At 43.7% G+C, this 7,241-nt stretch overlaps 1 pseudogene; it reads right to left on the bottom strand.

Moving 5' to 3' along the window:
• Positions 1 to 2,390: 2,390 nt before the first annotated feature.
• LOC101570104 overlaps positions 2,391 to 7,241 on the bottom strand; it is an 8,109-nt pseudogene continuing 3,258 nt past the window's right edge.

Here is a 7,241-nt window from a genome sequence, read left to right on the forward strand (position 1 = left end):
TTAGGTTTATTGTGGGATGGTGTGGTGTGCAGTGGTTCCAGGCTCTTGCTTGTCCTGTTCAAAGAATTGAATGGGACATTTGATGAACTTGAAAATGGAACATCTACTTAAAGTAAAAGAAAAAGAAGGGAAAGAAGCAAAGAAAAAGTGAAGTACAAAAGTAGTAAGAAAAGTGAAACGCCATGCAGCAGGATGGACCAGTGCAAGAGCAGGAGGGCAGATCAGCTGCGAAGTCAATGGTCTGTCTTTTATTTCCTCTTCTGATGCCTGATCCAGGCCATGACTGGTCTTGTCCAGCCTGCTTGTCAAGCCCTAATCTTCTACCATAGGCTGACAATGGCCCCCTGCAGAGTCAGAGTCAGAGAATGCAAAAGGGCTATCTGAGTGCTTGAATCCAAAGGATCCAGTCAAAAGTCAAAGGCCTGGAATGCACTGCAGAATGCTGTGTGAGTTCCCATCAGGAAACAGGGGTGTCTGTTTTGAAAGACCAAAGAATGCACAGGGAGGCTGGAGACAGAGGTCCACAGGTGGCGGTGCGGACTGGAACTTCTCTGAAAAAGCAAAAGTGAGACACGTTTCTTTCCCTTTTTATGCCATCACGGCAACTATCCTATTGGGTGGTGCCACCTTCACCTAAGATGTGTCTTCCATCTTCTGTTAGCCATCCACCCACACACCTGTACTGTGGTAAGTTAGTCAGTTTAGGCTTAGTTATTCAAGGTGATACCACAGTCATGACACCACACCAAATGTGCTTATCCACCTGAGTAATCTATGTCCTCATGGACTGATAATAATTCTCCATGAAGAAGACATTCCATAGAGGTAACTGACCTTCCTGTGTAACACAGAAGGCTCAAAAGCAAGCCCATAGAATCCAGACTTCCTAACCCATGCTTCCCACTAAAAACCATTGTCAATGGGTTTTCACTTGTCACTGTATTTTTGTTATTGTTAACATTTAAGAATTAATGTTACTCCTACAAAAACAGTTTAATGGAGAAACATGAGGGCTTCTTTTTAAAACAACATGAAGGATATTGAAATTGAGATGAAAGCTGTGAAGGACCGTCAGTCCCTTTCAGGACTTTCCCAGAAGGCAGGTTAAGTACACAGGAAAGGTGGCCTCCCTGCCTCCAGCCTTCGACCCACTCTATGTGAGGAAGCCTCACTCTGGCCAGCCTAGAAACTCACACAGGTGGAATTTCACTCTCCTCTGAGCAAGTGAGGTCAATACTGAAGTTCTGACACCCCTGAGGAGCAAGCAGTGTGTGGGGAGTGTGACTTGGCAGGTGACAGCCTTCCTTTTGGCCACCTAGCAGATGCGCCCAGGAGGCTCACCCTCTGGGGAAGCACCTTGGAGAGAGGCCATACTCCTGTCTATCTTTCTTTATAGGAATTTTCTGCCATGTACTTTTTTTTCCAGTACCAGGGATTGAACTCAGGACCCTGCGCTTGCCAAGCAAGCACTTAATCTACTGAGGTATCTCCCTGGCCCTTGCCATGTACTTCAGGAGGAAAAAAAAAATCACATTAATCAGGAAATTCTTCACAAACTGAGAGAAGTGCTCTGTGGCTTCCTTTTCTTTTAATATGAACAGGACTAATAATGGGCACAGGTCAGCCTCAGTTTTGGTTCTTTTTCCAATTGAGGTACTCCACACTAAGACCCCAGATGCTGTGCAGTCTGGGGCCTGGGGTGGCCCCAAGGACAAGTCATGAAAAGGAAAGGAGAGGGGAGGAAGCAGGATAGAAGGACAAAATTTAAGAGAAACGTCTTCTTCCTTATTCTATTTAGAGATTAATATGCATTTAAATGCAATATGCCTGCTGGCCTGCTGAGGCTTACACCAAGGACAATTCTCAGGAGTACTGGCCTCTACCACAACTGATTCCCAATTTCAGGGCCAGATTTCTAGAAGCTTGCAAAACACCCTCAAGGTTTCTCCAGGGAGGGATCTGGGATTCTTTATAAGATGCAGCAGGGAGGTTCTAAGCAAAAGCATAATACCTTGTAACCTATAAAGTCTAAACTAGCAGCAAGCACCAAACTTTTGGAGGAGGTATCAAAAAGGTGCTTATCTCCTCTTGTGACTGTAAGGCTGAAGAGGAGTGGAAGAGCCCCAAAGGACTATTTGACTCAGCTGTCTTGTGAGAAGTATGCAGATTTTTCACCAAGCCACCTTTGCCTTGATTGGAGGACAACTGAAATACACAGAAGCTGTCAAAGGGTATCTTTGCTACCCACTTCTGGCTGGATAAAGCTGCCATATGGGACAGCCTGGTTCTTGGTTGCTTTGAGAAGGCTCTTACTCATTATTAAGCAAGGCGCTCAACAGTACAGAAATTTACAGTAACTTCATGTCTGACAAGTCTTCAATAGCAGCACCTCAAAAATCACCCCAGGAGATGACCACTGCTGTGTGGGGCTTCTTGCCAGACTTCTGCAGCAGCTCATTGGCTTCAGAAAAATGTTGCCAGCCAAAGAATCCTCTCTACACTGACAGTGGGGAGGGATGAGAAGTCTGCAGGACATCGTGCCGCTTGCTGTCAATGGCACTTCTCTTCTGAGTAGAAGAGCCCCAGAGCAGGAAGATGAGGCAGTTCAGGTTCTGATTGAACCAGGACATGACAGCATCAGTGAACTGCTCCCAGTCTCTCTCCTTATGGGAATTGGCTTGATGGGCGCAAACAGTGAGGATGGCATTGAGCAAGAGGACACCTTGCTTAGCCCACCCAGATAATCTCCATGGCCAGGATGAACAAAGCCATCTGTGTCTGTCAATAGCTCTTTATACATGTTTTCCAAACTGGGCGGGGGTAGAACAGGTCTTTGGAAGCTAAAGCAGAGCCCATGAGCTTGACTGGGTCCATGATAAGGATCCTGTCCCAGGATGACAACTTTCATATCTGGTATGTCACACATTTGGGTCCAGGTGAAGACTTGGTGTGGGGGTGGATAGACAGTGTAATGTTTTCTTTCTTCTGTAATAAATCCCATTAGCTTTATAAAATACGGTTTCCTGAACTCTGCTGAGGTGCTTCTTGCAGCTGTCCCTGAAGCCCATGGGCAAGTTTTGGGCTGCAAGTCTGAGCAACACCACGGCCTTATTTTTCTGGATCTAGTCCAGTTGTTCCAGGCTTAGGGATGAGGAAGGCAGCATTCCAGGCTCGGCAGGCTCGGCCCGGGCCTTCTTGGCGGTGCTCGCCATTACATCACTGTTCTCTCCAGCTATGGCCTCCATGCCGGCATTTGCTGGTTTGGGACTGTAGGCATGATGTTTCCTGGAGGGGCTGAGGGAGAAGAAGGAATACAGAGTTTTCTGGCCGATCACCCCGTAGCCAAGGTAAGAGTGAATGGGCTCTGCTCAGAGACTTGGAATTGGCCATGTCATGTAGGAGACACTTCCAGGTCCTCGTCTAGGTCCGAGAAGTCAATATTTGTAATCCCAAAGTTATGTTTTTGGAATCCCATCAAATTGATTCCAATCTACCACTTACAATGCAACCCACAGCAAAAATAAAGACACTAAATTATATCTTCAATCATTGGGGAATCAAGGGGCTCTAACTCTAGCCATGAAGATGGCTTTCTGGAACCAAGAGAGCAACCCAGGGCCTCACCCAGTTTTATTCAGTGGGGGAGTGGCTTGAGGATTGATTGAGAATTGTGGGAAAGAGACTACTATGAGCTGAGCTAGGTGGGTGCCTACATTTACCTCTGCCATATGCACAGAGGACATGCAGAGAGAGTAATCTGCATTATATAGTATTTAATGTTTTGGTAAGTCTGGTGCTTCAGCTTTGGTGTAGCCTTTCAAGCCCCAGGAAGTCACAGCCTCTATATCAAGGCTCAATCCCAGCTGGCGGCGCGGAGCATTAGCTCTACCATCCTGTCTCAACCCGGCTCACATTAAAGAGCAGCAAGTGTAGGTTACCAGGGAAACAGGCATGCCACCTTCAAAGACTATCACCAGCACCTCAACTAGACCAATATGCATTGCTTAAGGCCAAATGAAGGATAAACAGAAGTCCTAGCCAGCTCTGTACAGAACAGTATGAGGAAATAGGGTCAGGCTCAATCGAAATGGAGACAGTTGCTCTTCTTTCAAGGAGAGCTGCTCAGGTGGTCCTCCACAATGTTGCCCAGAGACTATAAGCCAAATTAACTCACAGGCAAATCCTTTAATAAACATAAAGATATGGACTAAGCATTTTTTGGTGTTAGCAAATGCTCATTTAACATAGACTGTAACTTAGTTACTGAATAGGAGGAAGAGGCTGGAGCAACTTCTTGGAAGCAGAAACTGCCTCATGCATGATAAGAGTGCTCATATGATTTGGGGAGCAAGACTGAGTTCATTTAACTTTAAGAGATTTTTTTTTCTCTCTCTCTTTTTTTTGGCAGAACTGGGGATTGAACTCAGGCCCTTGCACTTGCCAGGGAAGTGCTTATTCCACTGAGCCATCTCCCCGGCCCCTAAGAGATTTCTAAAATGGAATGAAGTCTCTTTGTCACTACGTTGGCATTAAAAATAAAAGAAGAAAATGTCCCTGAGCTTTCATACCTCAGATAAGCCAGGTGTAAAGAGAACTGATGTTTCTATCAGGGTCTATGGTTTTGATTCTTTCAACATCTTGGCCTCTTAGCATTGATTAAGTATTTATCAGGCCGGGCTCAGTAGCCACATGGAGGGTAACCGTAGGGGACAGGAGTCTTGATAGATGACAGGGCTCCAACCATAGGACCTTGAAACCCTGGGATTGTATGAGGTTCATTCCTTCAAGTGCAAGATTTGGCAGGTTGGCTCTGAGCCATGTGAGTGGTACAGGGCAGCCCAGGTTACTTTTCTCAGAACAGTGTCCTCAGTGGTGCCTCCATTGCTCTAAGAACTTGCACACGTTTTCAGAGCTCATTACATAGCTCTGGTGTTAAGAAGCGTCCACTTACCTTATTTGTAGTGGTGAGGCATTAGTCTATCAGGGAATTTGGGCAGGAAATTAACTTTACCTACAACTTACAGTCTCTATTTACTTATCATTCAAGCCAATATAAAACTCAGTAGATACTCTAATAGAAACACTTCATACTAAAACATGAAACGAATAGATGAACAAAGTGATATTACTTTTTTGTGTTTTTTATATTGCTTTTAATCTATTGTACTCTCAAAGATTAAAAGCACTGCTAGTATCCACAGTTGGACTTTTTTTTTTTTTTTTTTTTTTACTGGGAATTGAGACCAGGGCCTTTGCACTAGCCCCATTTAAAAAAAAAAAAAAAAGTGTTCTTTTTAAAATGAGGTCCCACAAAGTTGCTAAGTTTCCAGGGTTCAAACTTGCAATCCTCCTGCCTCAGCCTAACAGAGTTCTGGGATTATATACATGGCTCATCATGCCTAGTTTGATTTGGGTGTTTTTAGTATTCCTATGCCCTCTCTTGGAAAGGGAAATTGGTAAAACACCAAGAAGTTTCCTCTGCAATTTTTAGTCTGAAACTATTGCTAAGGATTTAAGCTAAAGAAATAATCTAATAAGATAATTTATTTTGATATTGCTTCTAATAATTCAAGTAAAATTAGCCATAAGTAAGATACTGATCCAATTTGCTAAACAAAGTACAGTTCCTCATGAAACTTTATTATGAATTTGTTAAAAATGATACAGTGGGGTACTGCTGAGGTGACGCATTCACAGCACACATCCAGCATCAGCGGCACACACCGACAACCCTGGCTACTCAGAAAAACGGAAGCAGGAGGATCACAGGTTGGAGGTCAGCCTGGACAGCTCAGCGAGACCTTGTTCAGAAATGCATTTTTAGAAAAGGGCTGAGTGGCAGCCCAGTGCTATTTATGGTTCAATCCCCAGCGTACACGCAAACCAAAAAAAATTATTACATTTATTTCTTCTTTATAATTATAAAATCATACATGTTTGCTATAAAAGTTAGAAGAAAGTAACATTGGAAGTAAAAAAAAAATGTATATATATTGCTTTTCACTTAGAAATGTCCATTAATTTTTTTTCTAATTATAAAGGACAAAAGAGTGGACTTCTTTTTTCATGAGAATCTTTTCATCATTTTTTAAAAAAATTTTAGATTATAAAGCCAAAGTATTGGTTCCCTTTTTTATTCTTCTCTGCTTCTGACATCTCAGACCACAGCCTGTGAGCTGAAATACCAAGTGCCTGGGGCTGCCCATGCCAGTGAGCAGGTGAGCCTGGCTTTCCTTTTTTTTGTAGAGTGCTACTGGGTAACATTCCTGTTGGACTAAGCATCTATCATATTGCCTTCAGCTTTTCCATAAGGACACTCTTCTACAGCAAATCTGGGTGGACCTTTTTTAAATTTAATATTATATTTTCTGTGTTAGATTCAATTCTCTGTCATACACTGAAGGCCTATATTAGGAATGACACATAGGGCCGGCCAAATAGCTCAGGGAATTAAAGTGCCTGCAAACAGGCATAAGGGCCAGGGGTTCTATCCCTGGGCCTGCTGTGCCAGCCCCACCCCCCGGGCACGCTGAGGTGGCATTGGGACTGGGCGTGGTGGTACCTTCCTATAATCCCAACATCTGGGAGGCTGTAAACAAGCAGATCACTACTAGTCTGATCTACTAGGTGAGACCCTGAACACTCTGTAGACCCTTACCTAAAATATAGAAAAAAAATAAAAAAAGGAATGACAGGAAGGGATAGGCGCAATATATTTTTGAGGAAAGATATGAGGGGGCAAGATGACTAGAACATAACCAAAAATTAGGGACCAAGGAAGAGCGAATAGTACTTAGTTCCATGTCACTGATGGAGTCTTCAAAGAAGAACTAGACATGTGCCCTGCCTGATGGCCAGACACTGACGGAGGCCGCGGAGGGCTCTGCCAGCCCCTGCGGTGGTCTCTTCTGGGCGATACAAACTTCGCAGCTTGATAGTAGGTATAATAAAGTACCTAAGGGCGCTGCTGGGCTGTGCTTCTGGACACTTGCTCAGTTACACGTAATAAGACACATTCTAACCCAGCAGCGGGTGGCCTTAGCAATTGATTTTCGCTCTCTGATACTGCTTCTTTTAATCCAAAAGTTTTATGATTGGTGTGAGTCATATCTGTAGTCTCTTCAGCTATTGAAAAGTTCTTTATTCAGTATCTTTAATAACCACAGCATTATTACACGTATTGTCTTGTATTTAGTCCTACTGATATAGTTAGGGTCCCTGATATAATTAAACACAACTGA

Source organism: Octodon degus, unplaced genomic scaffold (genome assembly GCF_000260255.1).
Source record: "Octodon degus isolate 3935 unplaced genomic scaffold, OctDeg1.0 scaffold00186, whole genome shotgun sequence".
Classification (NCBI taxonomy): Eukaryota; Metazoa; Chordata; class Mammalia; order Rodentia; family Octodontidae; genus Octodon; species Octodon degus.